At 35.1% G+C, this 17,763-nt stretch overlaps 1 long non-coding RNA gene across 8 annotated transcripts; it reads left to right on the top strand.

Annotated features, from left to right (window-relative positions):
• Positions 1 to 1,104: 1,104 nt before the first annotated feature.
• Positions 1,105 to 3,555, top strand: LOC145086949 (uncharacterized). 8 transcript variants are annotated; one of them, XR_013700690.1, is made up of 4 exons: positions 1,105 to 1,989; positions 2,103 to 2,169; positions 2,542 to 2,663; positions 2,786 to 3,555. It is a non-coding gene; the product is annotated as an uncharacterized LOC145086949 (long non-coding RNA). The 8 variants fall into 8 exon arrangements; XR_013700689.1 differs by having other exon boundaries at positions 2,103 to 2,663; positions 2,786 to 2,833; positions 3,011 to 3,555; XR_013700691.1 differs by having other exon boundaries at positions 1,105 to 1,796; positions 1,890 to 1,989; positions 2,103 to 3,555.
• Positions 3,556 to 17,763: the final 14,208 nt, after the last annotated feature.

Below are 17,763 nucleotides of genomic sequence, written 5' to 3'. Positions count from 1 at the left end.
TTGAGCATTAGTTTTTCATATGGATTAATTTTTAATAATTATGGTGATTGAGATCAGGTGAATGACTTAGTGCCACCAATGACAAGCATAGAAGACAAGAGTGGGGGATATGATCTATGGTGGAGCAAAAGGTGGGATATGATATAATCCGGGAAATTGAGTATTTTTGAGTTGGAGTGATTAATCATAATTACACAAAAAATTCATTATTTGATTGGAATCCACATTGATTTTACTGTACTTGATATGGAAACCAATCCCAAGATTTGTGTTTAAAAATACCTTATGGTTATTTTACTTGAACAAACAATAACATTGATTTTAGACATATTTTGTAGGTTTCAATTGTTACATGAAAACCTATTATAAGGGATTGTTTTTCCATGTTAAATAAATATTGTTTGGGTAATTGTAGTCTAGATAAATGATGTTTAAAAGATATTTGAAAAATATGAAAATATCACATAATGGTAAGGTGAAATGAAATAGAAGTTGAAAGTGATTTTTATTTTGATGAAAATTGTTAATGGACAAACATTTCGAAGTACAATGACGTAACAAGGATAAATAAAAGTAGAAACTTGCATTTGGGTATATTTTATTTTTTTTAACCGTTATAGAAATTTACTTTCACACTCTTTGCAATAATACCAAATTTACTTTCAATGGATATTTCTTCCTATATCCACTTTAACTAAAGTCTTTAGCCAATCATGGGTCGTGCTTAGTACGGGCCTAAAAAAATTTCTAGTATATATATATATATATATATATATATATATTATACAAACCTTACTATTTCTATAAATACATTTAAGATGTCCAAATATTTAAGCTAACAGTACAACAAACCATTTAAGTCCTAAAGAATACAATGCAAGAGGTACAAGTGTTTAATATACAATCACTACATATCGAAACATTCAAATAGTAGGTCTTATCTTTCCCAATATAGATGATAACATAGCATTTGAATTTTAAATAAAATATACTTTTGACCGGGCTTCCTCTTATCTTTCCCTCTTTATCTCTGTTTATGTTTGATCGGGTCCTCTTCAAAGTTGAACTACCATATGAATTGCCATTTAGTTCACCAAACTTCATTCTACCAAAATTTAAAATTGTGCTTCTCTCTCCACACAATTGGTTGCACGATTATCCAGTTGCTTCGTCATCTTCTTCGATTTTGGAACACACCTTAAGAACTCCACCACCGTTAGCACCATGCTCGCCACCACCTTCATCGGAAATACAAGCCTCTCCATAGTACCATCATATATTCCTTACACCACCAGCATCTCTCTCTGTAAAAGAATCCCTAAGCACCACAACCACAATAAATCTTCGATCTCTCCCTTACACTTTTACCACTTTTAGTTTATCTCCCTTCCCTCTTTCTCTATGAAAACTCTAGATTGTCAAGGGTTACCACTTAACCTCCTTCTCCATGTCTCATTCTTCAATTTTCATCATGTTTAACTTTCCTCATCGCTTTTTTTTTTCAATTATTCGTTCAACCTGGAACTCATTTATGCTCCTCCCTCACTGGCAAAGATAGATTGAGTTACATATCAATTTCCTAATCTCCATTTCATCTTCAAAATTCAAATGGAACCATTTCATTTGTGATTCAAATTTTGAATCCCCTTTTCTCTCTCTCTCTCTCTCTCTCTCTCTCTCTCTCTCTCTCTCTCTCTAAAAACACCTGATTTCTGAATCGCTACTGCCACAGCTACACTAGGACTGCATTACCACTACCCGCTTCTTCCATTAGTGAACCATTGCAAACCTCCACCGTTAGTCTCCGTTTATATTTCTCTCTGTCTATGTACACTCCACCAAACCACCGACGATGTCACCACTGACGCCTCTGTCTATGTACATAACAGCACCACTGACGCCTCATCACAACCACACCCAGGGAATGATGTATGTGTGTGGCCACACCAACCACACCGGTCAATATACGATTGTGTCAACAAAGTAGAGGTTATAAACTCTATAACTCTTTTATAGTTTTTATATAATGTATCCATTTTGTATGATCTTTGTAGTATCCATTTTGTATGATCTTTATAGTTTTTATCTGGAATGCCTTACAGGGAGGAGCAGTAGCTTGGAGATCATAGACGGTAAAGAAAAGGGATAGTAGATGACATATAAAGTTAGGTGAGATGTGCTTAATATGTTCATTTAAAGTATTTGTGGAAATTAGGTATGAATAGCCTTTATTAGTCATTTAAAGTATTTGTGCGTATGCAATTATCATTCAGATGTGGAAGTTACTATTGACATCCCTAATGTTTTGTGATGTTATGTAGTTGCTAGACCATGAGGGATTAGGGAAGAAACATCCTCAGTGCAAAAGGGGGGAAATTTATATACCATTGTATTCCATAACTTATAAATTTTAACGTATAATTTTAAGGTGTATAATGGTTACCTGCAGGATAAAGAATTTGACAAGTATCATGATTTTAATGCATGACAGTTTGGTCTAATTACAAAAGCTTGATTAACTCTTTTATTTGTTCATGTCAGGTTGTTATTTGTTGTTACAATAGTCCTTTCAATCAATTCTTAAGTCTGTTTTGGTTCAACATCTTTAAGAAATCACTTTGCGTGGATGACTTGAATTCGTTCATGGCAAGGTTCCACCCAAAGTATGCAATTTTCACTTTTACTTATTCCTTTAGTTGTGTTATTTTCTTTGTATTCACATCATTGTAACTTTGTTGCTATTATGTCAATTTGTGACTATGTTGCACCTCAACATGGGTATTAGTGGATGCAGTGAATGCAATGTCACAGATTCACATGAAGATACATGAAGGTAACCTGCTTGAAATGCTTCTTTTATATTGATCTTCACTTTTAAATGGTTTAAATGCAAAAAAGTTGTAGTTTCATGGTTTAGTTTTAGTTTTAGTCTTTTTGAGTTAACTTTAATTTATAGTTTTCGTTTTGATATCAAGGTATCGCTTCACACATTCTGAGAACACAATTTTAGTTCCAGGTGTTGATTAGGAGAAGTTCTTTTCTGGTACACATAATCTACTAAAATGAGTAAGGCTTGAAGTTTGTATATCAATAGACAAAAGAAATAGGAGCCTGCATATTAAGGTAAATCAAACTGTTTTGGTTTGAAGTTCTTTTGTTTTTGCAATTATATAGAAAAAAACGGAAAGGTTGTTTCTATTCCTCTGTACTATTTGATGAAGATGAGTTCTGTTTCTGGTTTTGTAGATGGTGAGTGATGTTTATGCTTGGGCTTGAGTGAGTAATATTACAAAAATTCAACAAAATGGTAATTGTAGTGACATGTAGTCATATGATGGTATGGAATGCACTCTAAAATAAGGAATCACAAGATCTAACTTCTAAAGTAGAGTAATTTTCTGTTATTGTTAACAAAGGGGAGGGATGACATTCATGCATCGATTTCTAATCTCCAAATGAACCTGCCGAAACATAAATATCACTCACTATTAGGATTTAAGCCTCATTTTGTTATGTTTTAGTTTGTACTCTTTTATTAAATTTATTGTATCATAACATACTTTTTTTTTTTTTTAACTTATGGCATGCAGTTATGAATTAATGAAAATATACATGAGAATTAAAGTAATTATTTTGTATAAAAGTCAACCTTGAACTGTTTAATAATAATTTATATTGAACGAGGTTCAATATAATTACTATCAGCTAATAACATAGTTAACTGGTCGAAGCAATTTTTAGAGTTATTCGCGAGTTTGATAAGATTTTTAAATTTGCTAAAATAACTATGTTTGCAAAATGCAAAAAGAAGGTGCTACTAATTAGACGTTAGTTTCAATAATTATTTTTTATTATTAAAACGCATTTATCAAGATGAAGATGATTATCTTGCGAGCAAGTGTTGATAGTTGTTGAAAAACATCACTCCTCAATATTTGTACATTTTTAATGAATAATAAAAAGAAAAAGATAATCTTAAGGATGCTAAAGTGATTAATACTCTGTATAGCAAGAAATGGTCAATTTTAGGCATATTTTCATGCACCCTACAAATACAAAATGAACTGAAAGATGAAAATACACAGACTTTTTAGTACAAAATGAATTGAAAGATGAAAATACACGCACTTTTTTCCCTAAAATAATTACGTTCAGTCAACCGATGCTTTGTGTTCTTTGAAATAACTATGTTTTCAAAAATAATCCTATATAGATTTGTCCATTCTAATTCTGATACGTTCTTTGGAATATATGTTTCCAAAATGATAATAATCAACGAAAGAAAACTTATAGTCGAGCTGAATCTAATCTTATTAATACACACATTTTTTTCCCTAAAATAATTACATTCAGTCAACCGCTGCTTTGTGTTCTTTGAAATAACTATGTTTTTAACAATAATCCTATATAGATTCGTTCATTCTAATCCTGATACGTTCTTTGGAATATATGTTTCCAAAATGATAATAATCATCGAAAGAAAACTTATAGCCGAGCTGAATCTAATCTTATTAAACAAAATTCACAACCCACTGCATTGCGTGGGTTATAACTATTTGTTGCCGCAAAAAGCCAAGTTGAGTTTACATTTTTTAGTTATTATAATATGATGATTAAAGGTTCACAAAATTGTTATTAAAAATCTTAATATATTTTAGATAAAATTACATAAATGGTCACTAGGGTTTCACAAATTCTTGGTTTTCGTCCAAAATACTTTTTTCGTTACAGATATGGTCCAGATGGATGACCAATCATATTGTTACGAGATATTGACCCATCAAATGGATTGTATAATGACACCTGATTGATATGTAAAAGTTTTGAGTAATATGTCATTGATGCAGAAATAACTGTTGGTCAACATACTGACAAGATGATAGTTTTGCCAAAGCTTTCTCTACCTCTGTCTGAAGAAGACATGTTCTCATTCAAGCTAAAGATGAAATAATTTCATATTCGATTATGCTTTGCGATGACAATCAATAAAGCTTGGGGACAAACAATTTTGAATGTAGGTATTTATCTTCCAGACCCGGTATTCGCGCATGACCAACTTTATGTTGCATTGTCCAGAGGAGTCTCATGTGGTAATACAAAAGTGTTAGTGAAGCCTAACGAAAATTTCAAACGTGATGAAGTTTATACAACAAATGTGATATATAAAGAAGTGCTACGAGATTAATATTGTATTAGCAGTTATGTGTTTGTACACGTTTCCATATTTGGTGTATTCTTATATAATTCTATTATTTTTGTTTCAATGACTTACACGATTTGTATTTTGTGTCGACTTGAACCGTTTATTTTTACCAGTTATTTGATGTATCATGTCAAAAATAACACAAAAGTTGGATTATATTGTCTTAAACATGTACTTTCTTTTGGAACATAACATTTTTATAAAAGAAACATAGTGTTGAAAAAACTATTCGCCGCCGCTGCTTTGCGCGGGTAACGGCTAATGTATATATATATATATATATATATATATATATACACCTTAATAAGCATTTACCCTCAAATGCTGAATTTTAAGAGGTATAAAACTTACTGCAATATTTACGATCAGTTTATGCATCAAAATTTAAAACTTATCCGGTCAAATGAATCAGTCAAAATTGAACCAACATTCCTTGATATTTGATCCTGTCATCGCGTTACTTTTGACTAAGTCCTTTGATCTTGTTGAGTCTTTGAAGCCTTATATTTCGGCAAAAAAAATTCAATTATGGTTTGTCTTCCCTTATATCAGCGGACTTCGCCTCTTTCGTTGATATCATTTCCCGTTTTCCTTAATATTTGATATGTAAAGTAAGAAATCCACTACCGCAAGTACCATGCTCGCCACTATCATCGACTATCACCTACACCACCATCATCAACTACCATCTCCGCGACCAACACACTATCCACGGCTAGAAGGGAACCACAATACTCTCTTCTGTTCCTACCTATTTTTGGTTTCGTTTTTCTGATTTGGTACCATTCGGCTCCGACTTCTCGCACCGAATGCATCATTTGAATCTGAAAATTTTCGATCACGATCACCTTGTCCATAGTATCAGACCTGTCCCTATATATTCCTGGACACCAACGTCCAATCATCACAGTCATTTACCCAAAAGAAACCTAGTCGTCGTTCCTCACCCTCTCTCTTACGTTTCCGTCTCTGCCATGACCAAGAGTCGTCAGTCTTCAACCACCATCAAACACACTTTTTCAGGGAAATTGATTTATTGGGTTTTTGTTTGATCTCTGTTTTCAGATCATTTTCGGGCTTTCACCATTGAGCACAAGAAACATCACTGCATAACTAGAGAAAAACCTAGGCATTTTTGTTATTGTTTTTTTTTTTTTAAAAAAAAACTTAGACCCAAATTTACACATACAAACGATTTAGGTATATATCTTCATCTTTGTCTGAAATACAATATTCGTGAGTATATGTATGTCTTTGCGTGTGTATCTATGTATATGACCGTTTTGACATATCTTAATGCATGTAAAATTGATTGAATTATTTTTGTGCTTACATTCTGTTAAGTTTGATTTCCAGGAAATGGATGTGGTTCAAAGAAGATAGAATATGTTGGTCATAATGAGTTGCTGGAAAAGGTTGAGAATGTTGCCTTTTTTAACTAGGATTTACTTTCTCGAGTATCAACATTGAGATGTCTACTAAGATAGAATTTGGCTTGATAGATTTTAGTTTGTTGAGGTGGTATTTTTACTTTTTTCTTCACTCTGATGGTTGCTCATTAATACCAAGAGCATCCACATGTCTTAATCCTTTTTATTGTAGTCACTTTAGCAATTAGATTGATGGTAAAATAATATTTTTGTGTCTATTCACCTATGACATACAGTTTGATAATTTCATTCTTTCTTAATTTTAGCAATCCCAACTAGCATATGCAAAAAATCTTAGTAAGCATTTCTTCCCGTTATTAAAGTTTTTTTGATGATAATGTTGTTATCCCTACTATGGTCCATTTGGTTTTATTGGTAATTTAGCACATGTTGACTATTGAGTTAATGGGAGGACACTGGACACCTCAATGTGGGGTGAAGGAGAATATGGGTAAATGACTCATTCAAAAAGATCATGATGCTTTTTGGGGACGATCATGAGGGAGACGAGGTAAATTACTCCAGTAAACCCAATCAAGTAATTTGTTCTTATGTATTTTTTACTACTTTTGTTGTTACATAATGTATAATATAAGGAAAGAGGGTGGTGGACCAACTTAAACAAAATGCTTCAGCATTGGCAGGCCTTGAACTTTGCTTTTAAACCATCTGGTGGCAGGAAACCTGGTTTATCAAAAGGACTTGTGTGCATCATGATCTTTATCAATAGGATATCGAAAAGGGGGAGGGCCAAGGTGACTTTATTGTATAAAGTAGGTTGTTATGTATCCAATATTCTTTGAGGGGTTGTTTTTTTTATAGCAATGTAATTTCATCTATATTTTATTATAACTTCTTGCATATATAAAAAATGAACATGAGTAGAATTCTATTTTTAACATTCAAATATTTTCAGTTTTTTATAATTTTGTTTCAATGACAATGTTGTGACATGTTTTGGGCCGAGGACGGAGGATTGTATTTTTCAAAATTTCTTTGGTGATCTATATATTAAACTATGTTTTTCTTATGCTAATGTATCACTACAAGAAGATTGGGCAACAGCGGCGACACGTGTCGCCGCTAAAGGTTAGGCGTGTCGCCGCCAATACCTTTAGCGGCGACATGTCGCTGCAAATACGTCGCCGGTATTGTTTCGTCGCTAATACGCTCAATGTCGCCGCAAATACGTCGCCGGTATTGTTTCTGGCTGTTGCAGTAATCCTGAGGGCTTTTGATGCTCTGCCTTGACTTTAAAGCAAATCAGGCATTTTCCTACTTAATTGCCTATCTTAGCCTTCATATTAGGCCACCAATATAATTTATTTAGATCTAGATGCATCTTGTCTGATCCAGGATGTACATAATACCTTGATCTGTGAGCTTCGTCCAAGACTAAGATCCTAATGTTACCAAACTTTGGTGTCCAGATTTTATTCATGAAATAATGAGTTCCATCATCCTTAAGTTCATAATATTTATCCATTCCCTGTAAAGCTTCATCCACAATATTCTCCTCTCCCTGAGAATCTAGTTGAACCTCACGAATCTGGGTATTAAGGTTGGAAGGGATGGTCATAGTTAGTGTCTTTACTCATCAACGTTTCGATAATTATTAATGTATTTTCGTGGTAGATGATCCCTGCCTGGACCTTCTATAATCTCCTTGTGCATACTTTTCGTATAAAATCAAAAGTGAATAGACAGTCGAATAAGTGATTCTACCTTAAGCCCATAACCAAACATGGAACAAGAAGTAAAGTGGAGTCACAAATCCTAAGTCTATAGAATCTTAATTATATACAACCTTAACGTATACACCTAGCAAGCATAAATTACCGGCAAGGGTACTTAGTTTTTATATGAAAGACGTGACTATTCAGGGTGAGAAGACAATTGGTGATCCCTACCTGGTCCTTTTACAATGGACTGGTGTATACACATCGTATATAATTAAGATCGAATAGAGGGTCGAATAAGTGATTCTACTGTTAGCCCACAACCAAACAAGGAACATGAAGTAAAGCGGAGTCACAAATCTTAAGTCTATAGAATCTTAGTTATATACAACCCTAACGTATACACTTAGCAAGAATAGATTACCAACAAGGGTCCTTAGTTTCTATATGAATGACGTGACTATTCAGGGTGAGAAGACAATTGGTGATCCCTACTTAGTCCTTATACAATCGCTTTGTGCATACACAACGTATATCATCAACATCGAATAGACGGTCGAATAAGTGATTCTACCTTAAGCCCACAACCAAAAAAGGAACAGGAAGTAAAGTGGAGTCACAAATCCTAAGTCTATAGAATCTTAGTTATATACAACCCTAACGTATACAATTGCAAGAATAGATTACCAACATAGGTCCTTAGTTTCTACATGAATGACGTGACTATTCAGGGTGAGAAGATAATTGGTGATCCCTACCTGGTCCTTGTACTATCGCCTTGTGCATACACATCATATATAATCAAGATCGAATAGACGTTCGAAAAAGTGATTCTACCTTAAGCCCACAACCAAACAAGGAACAAGAAGTAAAGCGGAGTCACAAATCCTAATTCTGTAGAATCTTAGTTATATACAACCCAAACATATACACATAACAAGATTATATTACCAACAAGGGTCCTTAGTTTCTATATGAATGACGTGACTATTCAGGGTGAAAAGACAATTGGTGAGAATTTCTAAAGTACTCTTCTTATTTGGATGCTTGCGATATCTACTGTGTAAGTTTCATTAAGTTGGATAAATTTATGTTTTTGTCATGTTTCAAAGCATATGGTCGATAAGGCTTTTATCCACACAAGTATCAATTAATACCGAAGCCTAAACATTGTTGATATGAAATGTACCAATAACCATAGGTGGTTCTTGTAGAGCATCTCAAGTAGTGATCATAATTTCTCTTCTATTGCCACCCTGATTCTTCAGTTTCGGGTAGTCCTTCCTAAAATGTCCTGGTTAATTACATTCATAACAGTTACGACTTCCTCCTTTCATAGTGGTTGAGGTTTTTCTGTAGTACCTTGAGATGTGACCTCTCATGTTACACTTGTTGTAGATTATCTCCCTTTTAATTTTAGAGACAGACCCCATATTTAATGCTTCACTTTCTTGCTTTCCGATTTTACCATGCTTGTACAGAGGTGTGCAAGGTCATTAAACCTCGTCGTGTAAGTCTTGACATCAGAACCTTTCAATTTTAGGTTCCAAAGCTCATGTTCTAGGCTTTGTACTTCTCCTCGAGGGCAGTACTCCTCTATTACTAGTTCCTTCATGTTTTCCTATGACATTGATTTGGCCACTGAGACACCTAAAGTTTTTACATGGTCAGTCCACCATGTTAAAGCTCCGTCCATCAAGGTGCATGTGGAAAAACGCGCTTTGTATCACAACTAGCAATTTTAGTTTATGGTTGTATGTATGCACCAACACCCTCACTATGTAACATGATTTATATGGACTATGTTAAGGTAAGATGGACCTATTTTGAAGGCAATTACAAGCATAACACTTAAAGGAAACTTGCAACACTAGTTCGAGGACCAAAAGCGACCAAAACACAAACTTTAACACCTTTTCACTTAGGAATTCGGTCATGATAAATCCATGACTGAACACACACTTAAGGGGTGTTTTGGGCCTTATAAAAACGAATTCCCATTTTTTTGGGGCCTTCCAAGGCCCATTTCCCCATAAGTGACCCGTTTAGGACCAATTTCCTCATTTCTACACTTTTGGCACCGATTTCTCTTTATTTGAGGAGAATTCAGTAATACTTTAATTATTTAAAGGGTGTTCGGCCAAATATAAGGACTTTCCAAAAGGGATATCATTTGTTTTTTAGATCTCATGTACTAAAAGTGCCATGGGAAAACTAAAATCGGCTTTGCATCCAATTATCCACCGAATTTCCATACCATTCACCCAAATATCCATCAAATATCTATACCATCTCTTTTCCCTATTAACCCACAACTGGAGACCATTTTACTTCATTTTCATTTCAAACTTTTCTCCCATACTCTCTGTTACAACACTCTCCAGACTCCTTCAAGAACTAGGAAAAGTTCATCAATTTCTTCCACCTTTTTAAGTGCTTCTTAGTTTTTGGTAAGGATTTCTATAAACTCCTAGTGTTATTACATTTATTTATGATCATATCACAACTATTTATACACACAGATTTTGTGTATATTATTCATAGGGTGTTAGGAGCTTCAAGTGTTCATCTAGAACATCTTAGTGCTAGACTTCCAAGTTCTTCATAACACACTTCAAACCTTTCCACAAAACAACCAAGGTGAGATTCATACCCCTTATTTTCGTGTTTTACTATCTTTAGGGGGGAATACAAGCTTAGTTTTGTGTTAAATATTGGTATATATGCTTGCATGTGTATGTTTTTCATGCTTATATGTGTGATATGTTATGAAATCTTGATTTTCTACCATCATCTCGAAATGTCATCATATTTTGAAGATATGAAAAAATGACTTACCTTATGTAGCTTTACAAAATGGTGGAATATGTTTAACATATTCAAAACTACACTAAGAAACTAAACAAAATACATGAAAGGAACCATACTTGTCGATAAAGTGGGAAATGGGCGAAATGTGTTATTTTCATAAAAATGAACTCCTATTGTGTCATTTTTGTTACTAAGGGATTAAGATGGCTATTTTCATAAAAATGGACCATTTACTAGATTTAAAAAAAGGCCAAAAAGGAAACTTTTTACCAAGTTTGCGCCAAATATGACATTTTTAATTAAAATGGGCCTAAAAGGAATTATTGAATAAAGTTGGGACAAATATGGCATTTTCAATTTAAAAATGGGTCTTTAAGTTAATATTTTAACAAATTGAGCCATTTTTTATGCTCGCATAAATTATGGATCAATCGTAATATTTTGGATAAAATTGAGCCATTTCAGACATTCACAATAATAAGGAATACATTATTGTTATATATGGAATATAGTCGAACATATACTCTCTTTACACGATTCTCTGGAAAACACAATTACATAAACCGTTAAGGCTCTAGTGAGACATCATCTTCACCCGTACCTACCTAGCGTACAAATTAAGTCTTGTAACCAGAGTCTCCTGGAGGAAGAGCGAGATAATGATGTATAGATCTATACGTGGATTGTCACCCCACACTTGAGTTGTTCGCTAAAGCTACACTGGGCCAGTCTAGGGTGATAAGTATCTTATCGTAACCGACGCCTGAAGAACGTCACGACAGGCATATCAGTTGCATCAAGCATGGTTATGACGACTCACGTAGAGATTAACACATACCGTTTTAATACGGGGTTTAACTTATACTTCACTAGTTTTATTTGATATAAAACTACACATTTATCTTAATACACCAGTAATACTATTTCGGTCTTAGGGTCCAAGACTGCAGGTATATACTATCATAAAATATTAGATTTTCTGGGAATATTCACTACAGACTTCAGTTTTCAGAGGGATACATTACACTCAGTGTTACCAAGTACATACATTGTGTTGATAGTCCACATGCATTCTTTTGATTGTTCGCATTCGTTTTGTTGATCGTCTACATGTAGTGTGTGGATTGTCCACAAACAATGTGTTGAATATTATATATTATTCGCACTACTTCGGCCTTAGGATTTTAAGGTTATGATTTCTCTCACATACAGAAAACATTGGATTTTCTGGGAATACAACTCTCTCACATACAGAAAGTATTAGATTTTTTTGGGAATACAACTCTCTCACATACATAAAATACTGGATTTTCTAGGAACATCTAAATTACATTCCAACTTTCATACAACAGAACATACAAGATTTTCTGGGGAATTTCTTGATACGTTTTCAAAACAAGATTAACAAAAATACACATGCCATAATACAAGATTTGAAACAAAATTCACAAACTATTTTTATAGAAAATATCGGATTTTTCTTGAGATTACGAACTAATGCAAAGTTTTCGTAAAATATGCTTATGAACTCACAACATTTTATATGTTGACGCTTTTAAAATCGCTTGTATTCTCAGGATCTCAGTGAGCAGGTATATAAGCCTCGGATACTATATATTTAGCTACATTTTGGGATTTAGTTGCTGATGTCGCTTTGTTGTAATATTTGTGAACAAATACACTATGTAAAACAATGTAAGTTTGTTATCTCATCAATGTATGATGTGTGGATTTACTATGTTTTATTTATATCCAATTGTTATGATACTAGATAATATCGTCACCCGCCTCCGGACATTTCCGCCATTCTGGTTCGGGGGTGTGACAGATTGGTATTAGAGCATCGTTTATAGTGAACTAGGATATCTAGCCATATAAGATATACAACTTTAAATACAATGGGACTAAAACACTCTGACTAATAGAATACAAACATATCTGGTTATTTGAATAGTGTCATAAGAAGAGAAACAAATAAAAGTCTTTGGAGGAGCTGGACATCGCAATTAAACCTAGACAATTATGTAATCGTATTTTGGATAAATATAGCCTGATCAACTTCATTTACTCAAAATACGACCAACATATGCCTAGGAGTGATCGGGTGGACAGCAAGTCTAAAACTTATCAACCTTAGATCCAAAAGTTCCAAGAAACCAAACTTAAACAAATAAAATACTATACAAATATTTTAGGAAACCATAGAACCCTCGTACTTAAATCTCCTACATGTTTCTCACACCACTAACCTCGCATGGACGACATGGCCGAATATCATCACGAAGACCCCTATCACCCTGTGAAAATGGCCAACACATGGATCGAGGAGACATCAGGTGAGGTTGAAAGGGAAAACCTAGAATTGGGTTCCGAAGAATACCAGGAAATGGACTATGAGGGGGGGGGGTGGAGAATTCCGATGAGGAGTCAGATAAGGATGAAGGCACCAAAGAGATACTTAGCGAGCGTTACCCTTCGGGAGTAATACCAAACCAACACACAAAACAGGAGGACCCTACCGACCGAATACACTCCTTAGAGGAGGAAGTAGCCACCATAAGACAACAAGCCATTGGAGCTGAAACTAGAGCAACCTTAGTAGAGCAGAGAGCAGATCTGAGCACTTTGTGCATTATTTCAGCATATGAGCGTCGCTACACTACTCGCACTACATCCTAGGGTTACCTTTTATTTCGTTGCAACAAGAATTAGTTAAAAAAGAGAGGTACGCCGTCTGAGAACCTATGAAATCTGAACCCATTAATTGTATTCATAGCTACATCCTATTTTGGATAAACTTAATATTCTTACCGTCCCGATTACTACTCTCTGCCATAAATATACCATAGGGATGTAGGTCAGAACATTGGAAACTACCCAACCACCTGTGAAATTATATGTAAATATAAATGGATGGATAAAACTAGGAATGAGAATGGATACTTACAAGATCATTTCTCATCATGCCACAGAATCATGTCTTCCCATAGAAATAACCAGCACACCGGTGAGACACCAACTCTGCAGATAGATTCTGCCACATTCCAAGCCGCCGTAATAACTGTCATGGCGCAACGCAATGCTAACAACACCAACGAAAATCGAAACAATTCAAACCGTAGCAACAACCAAGGAAATCAACGAGTGACAACTTTCCAAGGCACCCCAAACCCCAAACCCCAAACCTAAGAACTTGAAGCGAAAGTCTAAGAGTAAGAAAAAGGGACAACCAAATCAAAAGCCCTCGAAGAAACAATAGATAGTTGATGCGCATGCTGTCACCCAAACACCAGTAAGACAATTTCCTGGGATTCACCCAAAATGAAACAAGTGCAACTTCCATCACTCTGGAGCCTGCCGAAAGTTACATTGCAAAAGGTGAAACAAGAAAGGGCACATCACCTTTTTCTGCAGAACTCCGGTCCGGCACATCACTTCAACCCCCAATGCTAGAGTAAGCCCAGTATGCCACACATACGGTGAAATAGGACATTTAAAAAGGGATTGTCCAACAAAGAAGAATGACGGAGGAGCAGGAGGAGTTTAACAACTGGACATAAAGAAAAAACGAGGAACTCTACCGAGACTTTTGGTACGTTTCCAGACAACAACAATTAAAACATCAAATTTTCACAAAAGGCTTACCCAATTAAAAACATAATCAAATATCATTACTCATCCGAACAAATCGTGGCATCCACAGAAAAAATAAAGATCCTTACCGGTGAGGAACAATGGTTTAATGTAAGTGTTATGATCATGTGTAGTTAAGATTCTACAGACTTAGAGTGCGTGATCCCACCTTATTTCCTGTTCCTTGTATGGTTGTGGAGTTAGGGCAGGGCCACTCAGTCGACTGTCTTTTCAATCTTAATTGTATATGAATAGATTACACCAAACTATCATAGAGAGACCTAATAGAAACCAGACTACGAGATTCTATCATTTTTCGAAACAGATTACTCATACCAAGGGAATGCCCTAAAAATCCGAAGCAGAATAGTCATAGTAGTAATAACATGGAAGAGATTGGCAGTGCTAAAACCTGTACAAAGAATACCCTACCATTCTAAAACAACCATCCCTTCCAAATCGACTTAACATCTATTACAATAAGAAGTCCAACGTCATCAATTGACACAGACTAGCTTGATTCTCATCATATCAATCTCATGTGCTGCATGGAGATCCTCCGCCTTATATAGTCGAGTAACAAAACTCTTTCAACCAGAACAACAAACCAACAAATCATCTATTACGACTGGATTCATAAGTACCTAAGTGAGAGATACCATGCTCCTTCCTAGCCACAATAGAAATAAGGAACTAGAAGCAAAGGACCTCAGAGAAATCTCAGAGGTTATAACATCCCCGATAGGATTTCGAAGCCCTTTCAAAAGTAACACCATGGTGCGAAGAGGAGTTCAGAATTGGTTCAACACTTGGAGTCTATCCAGTAACCATACCCCTTATACCACTTAGCCCCGACACAAAAACAAATATTGCTCGATCAATAGAACGACTTAATAAGTAAAGAAACCATCAAACCAGACCCCTAACCCTAGAAAGCACCCATCCTATGCAGAAGGAGGAACGACGAATTACCCATAAAACCTTTAACTACTAATAGTAAAACAAACCCATTCTCAAGGATCAATATCTGCTAATTCCTACCAATAAAAGAAACATACAAGATGGAGGGACTAACACGGATTTACATAAAAGACGTGGTGCAGATGCACGGAGTTCCAATACTTATTTTCTTTGGTTGGGATATTAGGATTCACCTCTTGATTTGGCAGCCACTTCAAGAAGGCTTTGGGAACCCAGCTGGATACGAGCACTGCTTACCACCCCAGACTGACGACTAGAGCAAATGAACCATTCACACACTAGAGGATATACTCTGAACGTGTGTAATATATTTCGGCAAATTATGGGATACCCACGTGCCCCTAATCGAGTTTTCATAGAAGAATAGCTACCACACGTGCATCAAGGTCGCTCCCTTCATGGCCCTATATAGACAAAAATGCAGATCACCCCTATGTTGGGCTGAGGTGGGAGATACTCAAATGGTAATGGGACTAGTATTGAAAAACACTTCAATTGGTCCGGAAATCATCAGGGAAACCACTGAGAAGACCATCCAGATTAGAGAACGACCAAAGGCATCTAGGGATCGACAGAAAAGCAATGCAGATAAAAGGCGAAAGCCACCGGAATTCCATGGTGATCGTGTGTTACTCAAAGTCTCTCCCTGGAAAGGGATGATATGATTCGGAAAGCGGAGAAAGTTAAATCCGTGATACATCGGACCATTCGAGATCCTTGCCAGGATTGGTCTGGTGGCATACAAGCTACAATTTCCCCCTAGAGCTCGACAATGTGTATAAGTATGCTTTAATTGACTTAGGACTGTTGTTAACGATCTTGATACTTGTTCCTTGTTTGGTTATGGGCTTAGGGTAGGATTTACTAGTCCGACTTTCGATTAACTTATGATTATACATGATAAATACATATATGAATATTGAATCTCATTTTCAAAGTTATACTTAACTCAATTGTACATGCTGAGCAATTGAGTCTTTTCTACAAGTCAGTTACAAAACAAACATACTATTTAAACTATAATAGGTATAGTTTAGAGAACATACATAAATATACATACACATGAACAAGAAGCAACACCAAACATATACATTTACAAAAGGAACATATACATTTATAAAAGGAACACATACATTTACAAGGAACAGAAGGAACATACACATTATACATGTACATGATAACTAAAATGTGAGATACTACTTCATGGCACATTAATACATTTGTTGTGTCACGTTTTGTAACCAGAGTCTCTTGGAGGGAGAGCGTGAGTTTGTGTATAGATCTATACGGGATTGACCATCCCACACCTTGCTGCTTGCTATAGTGGGACCTATAGGTTTACGGGTGACAAATGTCATATCATTTTCGACGTCCGAAGCGTGTCATGTTTTACACTTGGTCGATCAAGTATGGTTATAACCACTATCACATTTTAACCTTAATTAACCAACTCAATTACAAGGCAGTAAAACTATCAGGAGAGTATTTTAACTTAATAAAACTACTAATCTTCATTTTTCAATGTCTTTATACAGTGACAATCTCACAAAAGGAATGCATACTATTTTTTTGAATAAAAGATAGCCACTAATATGGAAAACATACTTTTATACAGTTAGGAAGTACAAACATACATTTCATACTATTTCAAGTACAAACATTACATTTTTACAAGAGAACAAACATACAAACAATCGGGTCTTTGGGTAGAAGACTATATTGCATATAAAAGGAGAAAATATAGGATTTTCTGGGAAGTATACAAACATTTTCACTATAGAAATACAAACATTTTCATAATACTAATACAAACATTTACACGATACAAATACAAACATTTTCACGATACTAATCCAAACATTTACATGATACAAATGCAAAAAACGAAACTAAATACTTATGAACTCACCAACATTTATATGTTGACACTCTCTTTCAAAATAACTTGTATTCTCAGGGAATCAGTAGACAGGTACACTCGTTCAGCTTTTGAGAAGACGGAGCGGATTCCAGGCTCGTCTCTATT

The sequence above is a fragment of the Lactuca serriola genome, chromosome 2 (genome assembly GCF_051521515.1).
Source record: "Lactuca serriola cultivar US96UC23 chromosome 2, Lser_US96UC23_V15, whole genome shotgun sequence".
Lineage (NCBI taxonomy): Eukaryota > Viridiplantae > Streptophyta > Magnoliopsida > Asterales > Asteraceae > Lactuca > Lactuca serriola.
Note: the sequence above shows the minus strand (reverse complement) of the source record. Positions and strands in the feature narration are given on the sequence as shown.